The following is a 19,849-nucleotide window of genomic DNA, read 5'->3' as shown; positions in this document are numbered from 1 at the left end:
CCTCAGTTTACACAGAAATTCTAAGTTTAATATGTGTTAAAATACTCCATAGTGTAGTCTGTAGTGGTATATGGAGATCAACTGCACATTCACAAAATAGATTGCTCATTACAATAACTGAGTTAATAACCTTACATTGAGTCAGTACAAATTGGATTGTTTCCATTGGTTTTCATAGCCAATGCTTTGCAATTAAGATTGTTGTCATGCATCTAATGTTGGTTGCCAAGAGTACTCTCCAAGTTACATAAATCTCTCCTAGTCCTAAATGTAAACTCATCATTATCTCATAAAGAAGAGCATTTATTCAGACTTCTTCCCTGGACATTTCACAGTAAGAACCATAGTGTTAGCAACCCAAAGACCAACATTAACAGCAGGCAGAGACAGCAGAGACTCCTCTATATCAAGTACTGCCAGTTAAGACATTTGTAGCTGTTGTATCAGTATGTATGGGCTTTCAGAAAGACTCTGCATTGTCTTTCTAGTTTTTATAATTTTTATTTAAAAGAGACAATATATCAGCATATTAACCACAATAGTTTAATGCTGAAGCCTGTCTCTGAAAGCCAGAAAATTTGTACTTCTAATAAGTATATTTGCATTATCTCAGATGGAAGTAATCTCCTTTTCCACTGAACTCACATGACTATTTGTAGCTTTTCCTCACTATTTATCATATGGTAGTTATTTCTGCAGTGTACTGCCTTACCTCACCAACAAGTCTGTAATTATTTTTTAGACAAAAATTCCAGTCGTATTAATCTGCAGAGAGAGAGAAAGAGACAGAGAGAGAGAGAGACAAAGAGAGAGAGAGGAAAATGCTCTATGCCTGATTATATACAATATAATAAAAAAGGCATTTTAATGTTGAGCAAAATTGATGTAGACTCTGATCTTGCAGTGTTTACATTCTGGAGGAGAGGACAATATTAATCAGACAACTAAAGAAAAAAACATAAAAATATAATGAAATACAGGTATATGATGCTATGAGACCATATAATAGAAAGAACATATCTGGTTTGGCTGACCAGGAAAAGCTTCCTTCAGAAAGTGACTACTGAATGAGATGCAGGCAAAAAAAAGTGAGCTGCTCAGGAAGAAACAGTCAGGTGCAAAGACCATGGTGGGAGGTGACATTATATGAACAAGAACAGAAAGGTCTTTGTGCCTTGAATGCAAGAAGTGCATGATGGGGGACAACTTGGGGCCATTTAGAAAAATGCTAAACCATGGATAACATCGTAAGCCATGTTAAATAACTTTGTCTTCAGTCTAAGAATAATGGTCTTTACTGAGGTCACGACATCTCAATCTTGTGTTTTGTAAGCTCTCTCTGTCTGCATGTGGAGAATAAGCAAAATAGATACATCACTGGGTATTGTAAATAATTTAGGAGGCTCTTGGGGTAGTCTACGGGAGAAATCACAGTAGTAAAGATTAGGATAATGATAGTAAAAATAGGGAAAAGTAGATGAATTTTAGAATTTTCTTTGTAGGTAAAACTGACCAGATTAGGTGATGAATTGTTTTTGTGGAGTGAAAGACTGAGAAAGATGACAAAATGATTCAGAATTTTACTGGTATATGGTGAGCCGTATACTGAGCTCAAGAACACCAGAAGAATGTATGTGGCAAGATATCAAGAGGTTAGTTTTCCACAAGTTAAATTTAAGGCATGTAGGTAATTAGATATATCAATTTGGAATTGACTAGCAAGGTCTGTGCTATACAAATTTGTGAGGGCCATTATAAAGAATTTTTTATTGTCTGAGGGTTTTTTATTCTTTCTTCTTTGTAAAGTGAATGCTGCATAAGATAGCATGTCTAATTTGCTCTAACTTTTGATATCATTTAAACTAATTGAACTCAATTCATGTAACCAGATAAGCATTTATAGGTAGCATATTGCTTTTGTCCTATTGATGACTTTATTTTGTATCTGTATGTTTTTGTGGATCATATTTTATGGGATGATTTTAGGCAGTGAAGTATATACCTAAGGATATTAAACATGAAAACATATCTATCAGATTTGATATGGTTTGGATGTTTGTCTCCTTTAAAACTTATGTTGCAACGTAATCCCCAGTGTTGGAGGTAAAGCCTAGTGGGAGGTGTTTGGATCATGAGGGTGGATTTCTCACGAATGACTTAGTGCTATCTCCTTGGTGATGAATGAGTTCTCACTCAGTTCATGCAAGATCTTGTTGTTTGAAAAGATGTGTCATCTCCCCCCTCGCTCTCTTGTTCCCACTATCATCATGTGACCTGCTGGGTACTGCTTTGCCTTCTGCCATGATGGTAAGCTTCCTAAGGCCCTCACGAAAAGCAGATGCTGACACCATACTTCCTACAGCCTAGAGAATAATGAGCCAATTAATCCTTTTGTCTTTATAGATTTTCCAGCCTGAGACATTTCTTTATAGTGATACAAAAATGAACACAGATAATTGGTATTAAGCAGTGGGGCATTGCTATAAAGATAACTGAAAATGTGAAAGTGGCTTTGGAACTGGGTAACAGGCAGAGTTTGGGAGACTTTGGAGATCTCAGAAGACAGAAAGATGAGGGAAAGTTTAGAATTCTAAGAGACTGGTTAAATGGTTTTGACCAAAATGCTGACAGAGATATGGATGGTGAAGACCACACTGACAAGGTCTCCGATGGAAATGAGGAAGTTACTGGGAAATGGAGTAAAGGTCCTCCCTGTTACACCCTAGCAAATAACTCGGCTGTACTGCATCCAGGTCCTAGGGATCTGTGAAAGTTGATAATTAAGAGTGATGACTTAGGGTATCTGGCAGAAAAAAATTCTAAGCAGCAAAATGTTCAAGAAGTGACATGGCTCCTTCTAACAGCCTAAATTATACACAGGAGCAAATAAATGATCTACAGTTGAAACTTATATTTAAAGGGAAACAGAGGATAAAACTTTGGAAAATTTGCAAACTGGCCAAGTGACAGAGAAAGAATATAAAGAACCGATGGAGCAACCATGTGCTAGAGAGGCATGCGTGACCAGAAGGACGCCATGAGCTAATATCCCAGACAATGGGAAAAATGCCTTGAAGGAATTTCAGAGATCTTCAAGACTGGGCCTGCTCCCAGAAACCATTCTATTCTCCTGGGCCTCTGGGCGAGGAGATCCAGGGCCAGAGGCCCAGGAGAATAGAATGGTTTCAGGGGCCAGGCCTAGGGCCCCACTGCCCTGAGCAGCCTTGAGATATTGCTCCCCATATACTTGCTGCTCCAGCTATGTAATGGCTCAAAGGGGCCCAAGTGCAGCTCAAACCACAGCTCCAGAAGGCACAAGCCTTAAGCCTTGGTGGTTTCCACATGGTGTTAAATCTGCAAGCGTGAAGGGGGCTTGGTGGCTACCACCTAGATTTCAGAGGATATATAGGAAAGCCTGGGTGCCCAAGCAGAAGCTTGCCACAAGAGTGGAGCTCCTCACAGAGAAACTCTACCAGGGCAATGCTGAGGGAAAGTATGGAGTTGGAGCCCCCATACAGAGTCTCCACCAGGACACTGCCTAGTGGAGCTGTGGGAAGGAAACCATTGTCCTCCAGAACCCAGAGTGGTAGATTCACTGGCAGCTTGAACCCTCTGCCCAGAAAAGCCACAAGCATACAACTGCAACCTGTGAGAGCAGCTATGTGTACTGTGTCCTGCAAAGCCACAGGCACAGGGCTACCCAAGTCCTTGGGGGCCCATCCTTCACAACATGCTGTGGAACATGAAGTCGAGGATTGTGTTGGAGCTTTAAGATTTAATGCCTGCCCTGCTGGGTTTCAGAGTTGTACAGGGTCTATTACCCCTTGCTTTTTGCCAATTTCTCCCTTTTGGAATGGTAATGCTTACCCAATGCCAGTAGCATCATTGTATTTTGGGACCAAATAACTCATTTTGATTTTACAGGCTCATAGGTGGAAGGATGAGACAGGACTTTAGACTTAATGTTGGAATGATTAAAAACTCTTGGGGCCTATTGGCAAGTGATGATTGTATTTTGCAATCTGAAAAGAACATGTGATTTGGGAGGCCAGGGATGGTGTGACAAGGTTTGGATGATTATCCCCTCCAAATCTCTTATTACAATGTAATCACCAATGTGGGAGGTGGGGCCTAGTGAGACATATTAGATCATGGGGATAAATACCTCATGAATGGCTCCTTGGTGATGAGTAAATTCCTGGTCAGTTAGTTCATGTGAGATCCGGTTGTTAAAAAGAGTGAAGCACCTCCCCACTTTCTCTCCTGCTCCCACTCTCTCCATGTCATGTGCCTGCTCCCCCTTTGCCTTCTGTCATAATGATTACCTTCCTGAGGGGCTCACCACCACACTTCCTGTACAGCCAGCAGAACCAAGAGCCAGTTAAATCTCTTTTCCTTCTAAATTACCCAGCCTTGGGTATTTCCTTATAGTGATGCAAAAATGGACTAACACATGGTTGAAGAAATAGACAAATGAAAACTGGACTCATAGAAATGGTATACATGGCAAATAAATTAATGTTTAGTAAAGAATACTACAAATTGTCAAATGATAATATGTTGACAATTATTATGATAGCTAGTTAAGCCACTTTCAAATAATGTCATAAAAGGTGATAATTTACACACTTTAAATATAAGGGAGTTGATTTCAGAAAAATAAAGCACCACTTAAATATTATATATTTAATGTCATTAAGGATACCTTAATAGTTAAAAGGAATATTAGCTTTGTAAAATAATTATCGTCATTGTGTGTACAATAAATTATCTTTACATATACATACACATATATACATATATACACACATATGTAAATATATACATACACATACATGCACATAAATACACACACATACATAGGTATGTATTTTCAAAAGCATGTACCTACAGGCACATTTGCTGTTAAGACATTAAGCACTGTTTAATTTCATCAATACTTTTGTCAAGTGAGAACGAATAGAGAAACAGACAAAAGTAGTCTTCTACTGTCCAAGGCTAATTGGAAATGCCAGAGTGAGAAAAATAATCATAATAGCAACTGTTACCACCTCAGCTGTCCTCCTTAATCACAAGTGGATATTCCATTGCATCATTATTCTGCTACTACTACTCCATTCACTGTTTCACTCTAAGAAAGTTTCTGGTATTCCATTAATTTTTAAAGGGATTTTAATGGATGTCCTATGAATTTTCAATGAGCTATTTGAAGTTGGACAAACCTAATTAGGAACGTGTTTACTTTCTGTTTTTTTTTTTTTTCAGAGTGATTAATTTCACGCAAGACTTTAACCTAATGTTACTCCAAAGAAAAAATAGAGAACATGAGGTACTACTTCTACACACTAATGGACTGCTAATTTAAAAAACCGAATCAAGCATTAACTTGGAAGAGTCTTTTTCAACATATAAATTATTTCTGGTTAGCCTTTTATTTCCAGGTTAATTAAGAAAATCTTTTGGCCTTGATTTTAGCAATTAGTAAATGAAAATGTGTTTGAATTTACTTCGTTTTGTGATTTACACTGGAGAATCTATCAGTAAACACAGTTCCTTTGCTAACAGCTTTTGTAAAGTAAATGCTTTTATCTAGAAAAAGTCTTGCCAGTGGAAAACAACATACAAAAAATTATTAATTAACGGATTGGGCAGATAAAATCTCTGGAGTTTCTTGTGGGATTGCCATAAAGAAACACACTATTTTTACATTTTCACAGTCACCTCAGGCTTGGACAGTGTCCTCTGTCTCCTTAAGAACATGAAAAACACAGAAAATTTAGAATGCATTTCTCATGTTGTTTCATTTAATGGAAATCTAAAGAAGCAAAGCAACAAAAGCAATTCCTAAAATAAATGAATAAATTATGTACAAAAGCAGTACCAGGTAACAAAATATAGGAAGAAGAAACCTACACTAAAATCATGTTTGGAATGAATCAATCTGCATACTCAGACTCATCATTTTACACCATCATCACAGTTATAATCAATTAACCTCAATATAATCTAGATATATTATTTTTGTATATGTCTTAAAAGTAGTCCTTCTACACCACCTTGAGCATACTAGCAACAACATACTGGCTGCCTATTTTAAATGTTATATAATTAGATACATCATGATTCAGATATAAATTCTTAACTACAGTTTTTCTGTTCTTCTAATAACATATGCATTTCTATTGCATATTGACATGTAATATGTTGCAAAATAAAAGTGGGTTCATTAAGTATCTCTTACCTGTTCACTTCAAGAAAATTTTAACTGCCAAGCATCCAATCACTGACAATTTCAGCTATATCAAACTTTTGTTCTATATAAAACTGCACCTACAATCAATTTTCTGTGCAGTGACATTGCGATGTAAATATATCCCCAAGAGCAACAAGAAATGCTTACATCAAGTATTTAGGAGAAGAAAAAAAAATGCCTCAAACATGAAGTTAAACTAGAAACATGGCAAAACAACAGGCTCATAAGTATGAACCAGGAAAGTCCGAACTTTTCCTGAGACGTTGTCTTTATTTTCAAATCCTATGACCATAAATAATCTTTTAACTAATACATTTACCTGATTTCCCTAGAAGTTAGAAAGCCCATACATAAATTTATGGCTGGGAATTTGTTTTGTGGTGGTATGCAGTACATTGTGTTATGCATTTTACAGATCTTCATGTCCCCTGATTTCAATTCATTTTCCTATATATGATTTTCATTTTCTTTTGTTTTTCTAGTATGCACATTTAAAGGCTGGCATAAACTCTCCTTGAATGACCCAGATAACGTATCATTCAATAAACCAACCAATCAGGAAAAGTGCTCTTTCTAGCACCAGTTCATTACCCTCTATATAGCACTGGACATCAAAGCCATGGAAACAACACTTATTTTTTTTAAATTTAGAAAACAAGAAATTGTATTCCATTTTCATAGTTTATTAGCCAAGCAAATTTGATAAAATATTTGGTCATTTTGAACGTTTTTATTCATTTGCAAACATTGTTATTTTAATCTATTCCTTGTCCAGGCCTTAGGGTTGTAAGTATAAATTATGATAATGCATGTGAAACACAAATCCTAAAAAAAAAAATCAGAAAATTCCATAAGGATAGAGGTTATCAACACAAAAAGTGGTAGACATTGAATCTCCAAAAAATATGACTCAAAAACAACAACAACAACAAAAAACAAGATAATCAGTGATGAATAATACTAGGTTTAATTTGTATGAAAGTTAGCAAGATTTTTAGTTTTCCTCCCTTAAGTGTTTTAAACCCACTGACAATGATTGAACTGAATGCAATCAACTTACTTCTGGAGCCTGAAGAGTTCCTCACGGCTGTGAAGGAGTCGGCACTCTGCCTGGCTGCTGCAGAAGACGGACAGAGTGAAAGCATCTCCAAAGCTGATTTCAGAGGACGGTGTCAAAAGATGGGTGCTCGGCTGCTACATATCTTCTCAACACCTGGATGAATGGTTACAGGGATTCTTCAAAGGAGGCAAGCACAAAAAAAGAGTGTATCAAAAAATGCTTATAAAGTATCCTTGAAAAATATAGTGGCTGTTAACTGGGTGATCAATCTCAAACTACAGCAGGAGTATCATGCAATATGATTTAAATATATTTGCATAATAAAGCTTTCCAATGGAATGTGCAACATACTGTGATTTCAATAAATATATTAGCATTCTCCTTTCCTTTTTGAAATAAGTTTTCTTATCAAAACTGAGGATAATTTAAATAATCTTAAGCTGTATAGTTCGATTTCATCATATTTAAATTAATTCAACTTGCAGTCTAATGTTAAAACACTGAATAAGTTAACATATATTTAAGCATCACCTACTACTTACGAGTCATATGACAGTTAGGATATGGCAGTGAATGAACCTGAAAAACCCTTATCCTGATTAAACTAATAGTCTTATGTTGTTTTTCCCGTATATTTTTCAACAGAGAAAATCTGACTATTGCAACCTATATGTCTATGAAAGAAATACATAGGCATGCCATTTATTTTTTAACTTTATGTCAGAAGATTACTGATTTCTACCTCTTTTTGAGGTTTTCATGTCACTCTAAAGAATAGCTAACTTGGCTCTATAAAACACAATGCTTAACTTTCTTTCCTATAAGATTACTATGTAATAGTACCAATTGATATTCAATCACTGATATTTGTAATGCAGAAATAGGCTGAATTTTTAAAACGTTCTTGAAATTAATAAAAGCATTGTAATTTTACTTTAACTATAACTTATTTTGTCTGAAGAAGCGAAAGTGAGAAATAATGAAATTCCGAACCATAATAATAAAAAACAGACCTAAGATGAAACAGCAACTTGAGTTTAGCTTATTATTTCTGCTGCCTCCACTTGTAAAGATATATGAATGATCTTATAGAGTCAAAATTTAAAGAAGTGATTATATTGTCTTAAGATACTCAATAATTAGGAATTTATTTAAAAAGGAAAATTAAGCTATTGCTTAATTTAATACTAATATGGTCAGAAATACTAAAAATCAAGGCACAGATTAATTGTACAATTAAATAAAAGTAAATTATAGCTTACATATTTCAATTATTTATCCGAATCTGTCAATCAATGCTGTATCTTTTTGAAATTTATGTTTACTATAGCATTTTAGAATAACTAGGACATACCACATACACCAATATGAATATAAATCAATCATTTGACAACCATGTTGATACAGCAATTGTTTGCCTTTTCATTTATTTCCTTCCATGAATATATTTTAAGCTAACTTTCACATTCATATATGCATGACAAAAAAATCAGAAACCCAATAGTACATCTCCCTCCAAAGTAAGATATCCTCCTCGGAGAAAACCAATTTCACATTTTAGAACATTCTTTCAGAAATAGTTTGTGTGTGTATGTATGTGTGTGCGTGTGTAAATTTTTGTACATATATCAGAATACTTTGCTCTGTTGTGCCCTGTTTTTTTTTTTTTTTTCTCCTTTTTTTTTTTGAGACGGAGTCTCGCTCTGTCGCCCAGGCTGGAGTGCAGTGGCACGATCTCGGCTCACTGCAAGCTCCGCCTCCCGGGTTCACGCCATTCTCCTGCCTCAGCCTCCCGAGTAGCTGGGAATACAGGCGCCCGCCACTACGCCCGGCTAATTTTTTTGTACTTTTAGTAGAGACGGGGTTTCACTGTGTTAGCCAGGATGGTCTCGATTTCCTGACCTCGTGATCCGCCCGTCTCGGCCTCCCAAAGTGCTGGGATTACAGGCGTGAGCCACCGCGCCCGGCCTGTGCCCTGTTTCTTTAACGTCTTGAAAAACATTCCATTTCTGTCTTCTAGCATGAATCCATCCATTCTAACAGTGCACATCTACCATAAGCATAATCTTAGCTGGTAAAGTATCTTAACTGAAAAAGTACACGTTTCTGGGATTTTGTTGTTATAAAAATAATATTTATATGAATATATATGTATTCTGCATATATAATCATATATATGTATTCTGCACACATGTTAGTAAATACAGACACAATATATTGCTAAATAAACTGTTTAGGTTAAAACACCTCATTGTCCGTGCAGCTCTGATCATGTTTCTTTCTTTGTAGTAGAGATGCAGTATAAAAAATAAATCTGAATTCTGTAATTACATTTTCTACCATTTCTAGCAAATGTAGCAATTACATTTGCTACCATATTTCATTATGGTAGCAAAATATAAAGGCCTCAAAATATCATCCTAACTCCCCCTAAAACATACTGTTGACCAACAGTAGGTCTATGTCTTTATTTTAGCACGAAAAGCACAGTAACAACTGAAATTCCTACCTAAATTATAATTTCCCAGAGAAAATTTATTGTCTATATGGTCACATTACTAATGAGAACAGCATTTCCTTTTTTGTAATAATACCTTTTATTAAGATTTACTATGTGCCACCTACCATAAAACATGTGTTAACTTAAAAAAATTCTCTTAAGAATCGAATGAGGTAAATATATATTTCTATTTTAGTGCTACAAAAATGCAAGGACAGAGAAAGGTCAACTAACGTTGGGCAAGGTCATATAGGTAAATAGCAAAGTGAGGACTCTCACCTAGGGCTATCTCACTCTATGAAATGTCTTATATCTCATAATGTAAGTGAAATTTTCAGAAAATCAATAAGGATTCTATATTAAAGTAAGGTGTTATTTTTTTAGTCCATATATTTTGGTCAATGCAATGACCAAAGAGGGAAAGTTCAGATTTGAGATTCCAATACTACATTTTCTAGTGTTATCATACAAAGTTTTTTTTCTTGATATTATGTTGAAATGGAACATCCTATAAAAAATTATGGTCAATTTCTTAGTTCCAAGTTGTTACATTCTTAGCATAGTCTTAGAAAATTCAGCAACTGTTATTGTTTATGTACATGTATTTCCAAGAAATATAGTTCTCCCTCTAACAATTATTGTGGATGCCATATTAGTCTGTTCTCATGCTGCTAATAAAGACATAACTGAGACTGGGTAATTTATAAAGGAAAAACATTTAATGGACTCACAGTTCCACATGGCTGGGGAGGCCTCACAATCATGTCAGAGGATGAAGGAAGAGCAAAGGGACATCTTACATGGCGGCAGGCAAGAGAGCATATGTGGGGGAACTCCCCTTTATAAAATCATTAGATCTTATGAGACTTATTCACTATCAACAGAACAGCTTTGTAAAGACCTGCACCCATGATTCAATTCCTTCCCACCATGTCCCTCCCACGATACGACACATGGGCATTACTGAAGCTACAATTCAAGATGAGATTTGGGTGAGGACAAAGCCAAACCACATAAGGTGCCAATACTAAACTCAGAAAGAACTTAGAAAAAATGGGCAAAGCTCTAGAAGTTATTAGAAAATATGTATTTAAAAGTGAGAATCATTACCTCCTCCAGCACCCAGTGATACTTTCTTATCCTCTAGGATATCTTTACTAAGTGTTCATCAATTGCCTGAACATATGCATTGGTAAGAGCCTTAAAATCAACAAAGGTAGGACTTTAAAGTCTTCTAGACCAAGGCTGAAATCACAACTGTGACCATTTTTCTCTTTCAAAATGAAAACAGTTACAAAAAGTTGTAATTATTTCAAGATACAATGTATGTGAAAGTACTCATCATAAAACCTTATACATTATAGGCATTGCAACAGTTTTGTTACCCTTAGAAAATTCTTCCTAAACCTGCCCTAAGTTTTGACCCATTGAAAGCCCTTGAAATACTTGAAGACACCAGAATATTATCTCACATATTCCCTTCATTTTAAACATTCATAACATTTGAAAAATTATGAATCCATCAAATGGTATCATTACCAATCATTTCTCCCTAGAATTTCTAATAGTACAAAATAAAGAATGAGTTGTTCTAACTTTGTTTTTAGCTATATTTACTTTGTGTTAAAAATGATTAAAAAATAAACAGCCAGATGTTTTGGCCTACATGATGCAAAAACCAGCTGTTTTAAAATATATAAATAATTGAATCATATGGTTTTACTACAGTTCATTCAATTACTTATTTATAATTATGTAATAATATATTGAGATAAAATAGCCATTATCTTTTGGGGGATTACTCCAAAACTGAGGTTATAAGATAGGAAATGCTATTTTATTAAAACAAATGACTTGAAAAATAATTTGGGACACAAGCAAAAAATTGAAAATCACTCCATATTAATGAGTTTGTTAAAGCATAATTATTCAGAAATTCATATAAACACTATTATTAAAACATGCTTGCCTCACCATTAATACTGCTAAACCTACTTTAAAAGTAAATTAGAGGCAATGATTGAATATGAAAATGCATTTGTTATTGGAAAAAATGTAGCACCATATCCTTGGCTATAGGAAAACTTTTACAAATTATTACACACATCCAAGATCATATGACAAATAAATTAATATACTACTAGAGCATTTATTGCTTAATGTAAATGTCACGTTGGAAATGAGAACAACTAATCATTCCTTTCCTCTAATAGCAAGAGTTCAGCAGTTAAATAAAGCATAAATCTTGCTGACCTAAAAATTTTATTACTGCATTTGTAATATCTTGTTAACAACTAACAGAAAATAACATTAAGGGATACTGTATTTCAGTAAGCTAGAACTCAGGTGAAGGTTTTTTTTTTTTTTTCAGGGTGTGAAGACAGACGGTGGGTAGAGGTTGTGCTTGCTTTTCATTGTTTTTAAAGAAATGACTCATTCACTATGTTTCATAGTAATAGTTTAACATAAAATATTCTCACCACATACAAAAAAGAGATGCTAAATTAATAATGGATTCAGTGAAAACCAAAATGTATTATTATAATTTAAATTTAATTACAAAATTTCTGATTAGTAGATAGTGGTTGTAAAATTCCTGTACAAAAAATAAACAAAAGAAATGTAAAACCAGGCCCAGATGAAGATCCCAGAGCTATCAAAGTACTTTTACTTGCACAACAATATTTTGTCAAATGATAGAATCAAAATAATCCAAAATAATAACAAAAATACTTCAAATAATGACTTCACAATTTAAATTTACTCTGCTAAAATTTTTCTTGATATATATCAGAAATTCAAAGTGCTATAAACTTTTTTTCCCTGAAGACAACTTTGGCACATCTTCATCCCTTGGTTAAATGAGAGAGTAGTCCTTTGACTTCATTTGCTAGCTCATGTTGTGCTCTGACAATGTAAATGTCAGGCCTACACTGTTCTTTGGACCATAGGGAAAAACAAAATACAACATTCTTGTTGCTCTTAGTGGTCTGGCAAAAGTCAGCAGACAGATAGTATGGTCACACTAATATGTATGTCAGTTTATCTCTTTGGTAATGATCTTTTTCAATTAAAACAGAATATCAGTTTGTGCCTATCAATAGAATAATTATCATTTTTTATCTACATACGGTATTTTCTTCTTTCTTCCCATCTCCCTTCTTTCTTTTTTCCTGTATCCCCCATTTCTTCCCTCCCTCCCTCTCTCCTTTCCTTCCTTCCTCTCTTTCTCCTGCCTCCCTCCCTCTCCCTTTTTCCCTTCAGTAACTCAACAACTTATACTTAAACCTTTTGTCCATTAGTATTTAAATGGCTATAATACCTACATCAGAGTGTCACTGTGAATGTTATTGGATATATTACATACATGCACACAACTGTGTATGCACATGTACCCAAGTACCATAACCTGAAAAAAAATGTTTTATATAAATCAATATCTTATCTATTTCAAGTTTTTTGACCTGATTTTTGACCTCTTTCCACTACTTCCATCAGGGGCCCAATTTAGGTTCATGTCAGGAGGAGGTGGCAAATCTTTATTAGTCCAAATGGACATTGGGGCTTACTGTGAACATCATTTTAGCTGATTATTGGATAATAGCAAATCTCCGTGTTAGTGTGTTCATGGAGGGTTTATCTCCATCTAATCCCTAACCATTTTGTTCTATAATATAATCCCCTTATTTAGATCCTTTATATCTACCAGTTTTCACCTTCCCTCTTTTTCTCCCCTCTTCTGTGTCCCTTCCCTCCCTGTTTCCTCTTTCTTCTCTCTATCCCTCCCTGATTCCCTTCTTTCCTTCCTCCCCCCCTCTCTCATCCTTCATTTATTCCTCCTTTGCATGTTACATCAGAAATTATTTCATAAAGAAACCATAATACTGCACATTTTATAAACATACAAATTTTTAAAAACCCAATTCAGTAGAATTTCAAAACATTTATATTACATTATGTCCTCTCTTTAGCGTTCTGATTCATGTGTAAATTTGTAGAAGCCAGATCAATTTTTTAATGTGCAAATGAGAAAGTGCAAGTTCTGTTTGTTTATTAATATTCATAATACAAGTAATACATGAGTACATTATTCTTTTAAAATTAGATATAATAGAAGCAAGGCACAGTGACACATGCCTGTAATCACAGCTGCTTTGGAAGACTGAGGTGGGAAGACTGCTTGAGCCCAGTAGAACAAGCCCAGCCTATGCAACATAGTAAGACCCTATGTCTGAATATTAAGAAATAAATGTTTATTTATTTATTTATGGATGAGGGAGAGAATTATTTGTGGCTATACATGTGTAGCAGAATGTATCATGTTAACTGAACTTTTCCGTATTTTTACTGTGTTCATGTATACCTACATATGTGATAAAATTTAGAAAACTAAAAGGAAGCAAATACAAATATATATAAAATTGATAAAAATCTGATAAGGTCAGTGGGTTGTATGAATGACAGTTTCTTGATTGTGATATTGTACTACAGTTATGCAAGATGTAACCACTAGAAGAAACCAGGTATAAGATGTGTGGGAATCCCTCTGTGTTATTTCCACGACTGCATGAAAATTTACATAATAGCGCATCATCTGCCTTAGGGCGGACTTAAGTGTGAACAGTTTCAGGACTGCAATCTTAGCACTTTACTAGAAAATGAATATCTATAAAAACATGCTTAATTGTCACAGTGAATTATTTGTCCTTATTAAACCACATTTGAAATACAGCGTGTCTCACAGAAAACTAGAAAAAATATAAATCTATCAGTCAATGAAAAGCTCTGAATTGCTGTTTGCTTTGGGTACAAGACCACATCAATGGCATTATAGTAAAGCACAGAGATTACATTTTGTACCAGGTATGTAATATGGTAAAATGACCAACTACTAAGTGCACTCCTGGACTGGTGTTAATCAGAGTCTTTACCTGTGCTTGTCTAATTGCATTTCCCTTTATTAGCCAATAAAATAAAATAAAATGCTGTTTTCTGGTGCTCTCTATGTGTGTGTGTGTGTGTGTGTGTGTGTGTGTGTGTGTGTGTGTGTGTAGAGAGAGAGAGAATATACTTTATAATGGTCACTGTAAAAATACTGGAACATATATATTAAAGTGAGTGGGTTGAACATGAAACTGTAAGTCCTGGGAAACTATTAAGCAACTGAAAATTTGATTCATAGATAGTTAAGAGAGATTTTGAAATAAACTCAGAAAAACTAAGCACCACATGGAGTATGGGAGTTTCGAAGAACTGCAAATATTCTGAAAAGCAATATGGGTGTGAGAAATATCTACAAGCACGAGAAGCACCTTTTTTGGAAGGAGGACTTAAAAACACATTACAATGACCGGGAAGAACTAAGAGTTTTGATGTGAGAGGTATTACACTTTAAAATGTACCATCCTAATGGTACATCATGTGATGTACCACGTGTCTTAGAACTCTTATTGGCCTGTAAGCTCTTTGAGGTCCAGGAATATAATATGAATAATTGTATGCCCTGCAGCATCTAGCACCTTCACCTACATGCAACAAATTACATTTTTAACTGCAAATGAGGAAAAATCACATAGTAAAAAACATTCAAAGAAGTCATCTCTTGAGGAGAAAGTTTCCAAAAGAAAAGATGACTCAAAAAGAAGAGAATATTTTAAAAAGGAAAATTAAATGATGCAACTAGAAATTATTTCGATAGAGAGGTCATTGGAAACAAAGTTAAACTATGAAGGCTGTACGGGACAAATTTTCCATAAGGTCAGCTTATAAACCATCATGTATAAAAGACAGAGGAAGAATGAAGAACTAAAGATGAATACAAAATAATGTTTGCAAAGCATTTTCAGAGACGTTATTTTATTAGACTGTAACCCTGCTGTCCTTGGTCTTTTCTTGTTCAGCATTTTAACATTGACCTAAGAAAGGACATAAGAAATTATACTTGTTAAATCTGTGAATCTGTGACTGACACAAAACTGGGATATAAAAATGTCTCCATAGGTTTAATGAATGGGCCAAGACTGTCAAAATGAAATATAGTAAAGCCAAAGTAAAGAGCCTTAGATTTAGAAACTTAACTATTAAAGTACAGGCAAGGGTTACTTCTTTGAAAGTAGTTTATATGAAATACACATAAGGGATTAATTGTCTCTATGATCCTTAATGGTCAATAGTTTCAGGACTGCAATCTCAGCATTCATTAATAGAAAAGATATATCCAGAAGAACAAGTTTAATAGTCATATTGAAATATGTCATCCTTATCAAGCCACATCTGGAAAACAATGTGTCTCATTATGAACTTGGTGAAACATGCCAAGAGACAAAAACTCAAGGAAATCTGGCAAGCACTGCAACTAAAAAGTGGTTGGAAAAACCTTGGAAATTTTAGCTTGAGAAAGAGATACGATAAAGAGAAGACACCTTCATAGGCCATTTGAAAGCATAATTTGAAAAGAAGGATAAGAGTTGCATGGGGGCTCTACTTTTACATTAAGAATATACTATTAGGATAGTCCCATATTAGTATGAGCCACCATGGAAAAAGTGAGTGAATTGATTTCTGATAGCTCACTCTATATGGGTACCAAAAATGACATTCTGGTGGAGCCAAGACGGCCGAATAGGAATAGCTCCAGTCTACAGCTCCCAGTGTGAGCCACGCAGAAGACTGGTGATTTCTGCATTTCCAACTGAGGTACCAGGTTCATCTCACTGGGGAGTGTCAGACAGTGGGTGCAGTACAGTGGGTGCAGCGCACCGAGCATGAGCCAAAGCAGGGCAAGGCATCGCCTCACCTGGCAAGCGCAAGGGGTCAGGGAATTCCCTTTCCTAGTCAAAGAAAGGGGTGGCAGATGGCACCTGGAAAATTGGGTCACTCCCACCCTAATACTGTGCTTTTCCAATGGTCTTAGCAAATGGCACACCAGAAGATTATATCCCACGCCTGGCTCGGAGGGTCCTACGCCCACGGAGCCTCACTCATTGCTAGCACAGCAGTCTGAGATCAAACTGCAAGGCGGCAGCGAGGCTGGGGGAGGGGCGCCCACCACTGCTGAGGCTTGAGTAGGTAAACAAAACGGCCAGGAAGATTGAACTGGGTGAAGCCCACCACAGTTCAAGGAGGCCTGCCTGCCTCTGTAGACTTCACCTCTGGGGGCAGGGCATAGCCAAACAAAAGGCAGCAGAAATCTCTGTAGACTTAAATGTCCCTGTCTGACAGCTTTGAAGAGAGTAGTGGTTCTCCCAGCACGCAGCTGGAGATCTGAGAACAGACAGACTGCCTCCTCAAGTGGGTTCCTGACCCCCGAGTAGCCTAACTGGGAGGCACCCCCTAGTAGGGGCAGACTGACACCTCACAAGGCCGGGTACTCCTCTGAGATAAAACTTCCAGAGGAACGATCAGGCAGCAACATTTGCTGTTCACCAATATCCTCTGTTCTGCAGCCTCTGCTGCTGATACCCAGGCAAACAGGGTCTGGAGTGGACCTCCAGCAAACTCCAACAGACTTGCAGCTGGGGATCCTGACTGTTAGAAGGAAAGCTAATAAACAGAAAGGACACCCACACCAAAACCCCATCTGTACATCACCATCATCAAAGACCAAAGGTAGATAAAACCACAAAGATGCGGAAAAAACAGAGCAGAAAAACTGGAAACTCTAAAAATCAGAGCACCTCTCCTCCTCCAAGGGAATGCAGCTCCTCACCAGCAATGGAACAAAGCTGGACGGAGAATGATTTTGACGAGTTGAAAGAAGAAGGCTTCAGACGATCAAACTACTCTGAGCTAAAGGAGGAAGTTCGAACCCATGGCAAAGAAGTGAAAAACCTTGAAAAAAAATTAGACGAATGGCTAACTAGAATAACCAATGCAGAGAAGTCCTTAAAGGACGTGATGGAGATGAAAACCATGGCACGAGAACTACGGGACCAATGCACAAGCCTCAGTAGCCGATTCGATCAACTGGAAGAAAGGGTATCAGTGATGGAAGATGAAATGAAGTGAGAAGAGAAGTTTAGAGAAAAAAGAATAAAAAAGAAACGAATAAAGCCTCCAAGAAATATGGGACTATGTGAAAAGGCCAAATGTACATCTGAATGGTGTACCTAAAAATGACGGGGAGAATGGAACCAAGTTGGAAAACCTCTGCAGGATATTATCCAGGAGAACTTCCCCAATCTAGCAAGGCAGACCAACATTCAAATTCAGTAAATACAGAGAATGCCACAAAGATACTCCTCGAGAAGAGCAACTCCAAGACACATAATTGTCAGATTCACTGAAGTTGAAATGAAGGAAAAAATGTTAAGGGCAGCCAGAGAGAAAGGTCGGCTTACTCACAAAGGGAAGCCAATCAGACTAACAGCTGATCTCTCAGCAGATACTCTACAAGCCAGAAGAGAGTGGGGGCCAATATTCAACGTTTTTAAAGAAAAGAATTTTCAACCCAGAATTCCATATCCAGCCAAACTAAGCTTCATAAGTGAAGGAGAAATAAAATACTTTACAGACAAGCAAATGCTGAGAGATTTTCTCACCACCAGGCCTGCCCTAAAAGGGCTCCCGAAGGAAGCACTAGACGTGGAAAGGAACATCCGGTACCAGCCACTGCAAAATCATGCCAAATTGTAAAGACCATCGAGGCTAAGAAGAAACTGCATCAACTAACGAGCAAAACAACCAGCTAACATCATAATGACAGGATCAAATTCACACATAACAATATTAACCTTAAAGGTAAATGGGATAAATGCTCCAATTAAAAGACACAGACTGGCAAATTGGATAAAGAGTCAAGGCCCATCAGTGTGCTGTATTCAGAAAACCCATCTCATGTGCAGAGACACACATAGGCTCAAAATAAAGGGATGGAGGAAGATCTACCAAGCAAATGGAAAACAAAAAAAGGCAGGGGTTGCAATCCTAGTTTCTGATAAAACAGACTTTAAACCAACAAAGATCAAAAGAGACAAAGAAGGCCATTACATAATGGTAAAGGGATCAATTCAACAAGAAGAGCTAACTATCCTAAATATATAGGCACCTAATACAGGAGGACCCAGATTCATAAAGCAAGTCCTTAGAGACCTACAAAGAGACTTAGACTCCCACACAATAATAATGGGAGACTTTAACACCCCACTGTCAACATCAGACAGATCAATGAGACAGAAAGTTAACAAGGATATCCAGGAACTGAACTCAGCTCTGCACCAAGCGGACCTAACAGACATCTACAGAACTCTCCACCCCAAATCAACACAATATACATTCTTCTCAGCACCACACTGCACTGATTCCAAAATTGACCACATAGTTGGAAGTAAAGCTCTCCTCAGCAAATATAAAAGAACAGAAATTATAACAAACTGTCTCTCAGACCACAGTGCAATCAAACTAGAACTCAGGATTAAGAAACTCACTCAAAACCGCTCAACTACATGGAAACGAACAACCTGCTCCTGAATGACTACTGGGTACATAACGAAATGAAGGCAGAAATAAAGATGTACTTTGAAACCAACGAGAACAAAGACACAACATACCAGAATCTCTGGGACACATTCAAAGCAGTGTGTAGAGGGAAATTTATAGCACTAAATGCCCACAAGAGAAAGCAGGAAAGATCTAAAATCGACACCCTAACATCACAATTAAAAGAACTAGAGAAGCAAAAGCAAACATATTCAACAGCTAGCAGAAGGCAAGAAATAACTAAGATCAGAGCAGAACTGAAGGAAATAGAGACACAAAAAACGCTTCAAAAATCAATGAATCCAGGAGCCGGTTTTTTGAAAAGATCAACAAAATTGATAGACCACTAGCAAGACTGATAAAGAAGAAAAGAGAGAAGAATCAAATAGACACAATAAAAAATGATAAAGGGGATATCACCACCAATCTCACAGAAATACAAACTACCATCAGAGAATACTATAAACACCTCTACACAAATAAACTAGAAAATCTAGAAGAAATGGATAAATTCCTCGATGCATAAACCCTCCCAAGACTAAACCAGGAAGAAGTTGAA

The 19,849-nt window shown here is 36.3% G+C and overlaps 1 protein-coding gene across 7 annotated transcripts in view; it reads right to left on the bottom strand.

Moving 5' to 3' along the window:
• LRFN5 (leucine rich repeat and fibronectin type III domain containing 5) overlaps positions 1-19,849 on the bottom strand; it is a 295,601-nt gene that overhangs the window by 130,684 nt on the left and 145,068 nt on the right. For 4 of the 7 annotated variants that reach the window (XR_010150930.1, XR_010150929.1, XM_001149289.7 and 1 more), the window contains exon 2: positions 7,314-7,489. The exons of 2 other annotated variants lie outside the window; for them this stretch is intronic. The gene's annotated coding sequence lies outside the window, so the exon portion shown is untranslated. The remainder of the gene's footprint in view (positions 1-7,313; positions 7,490-19,849) is intronic. One more of the 7 variants, XM_054666008.2, reaches the window with a different exon arrangement.

Source organism: Pan troglodytes, chromosome 15 (genome assembly GCF_028858775.2).
Source record: "Pan troglodytes isolate AG18354 chromosome 15, NHGRI_mPanTro3-v2.0_pri, whole genome shotgun sequence".
Lineage (NCBI taxonomy): Eukaryota > Metazoa > Chordata > Mammalia > Primates > Hominidae > Pan > Pan troglodytes.
Note: the sequence above shows the minus strand (reverse complement) of the source record. Positions and strands in the feature narration are given on the sequence as shown.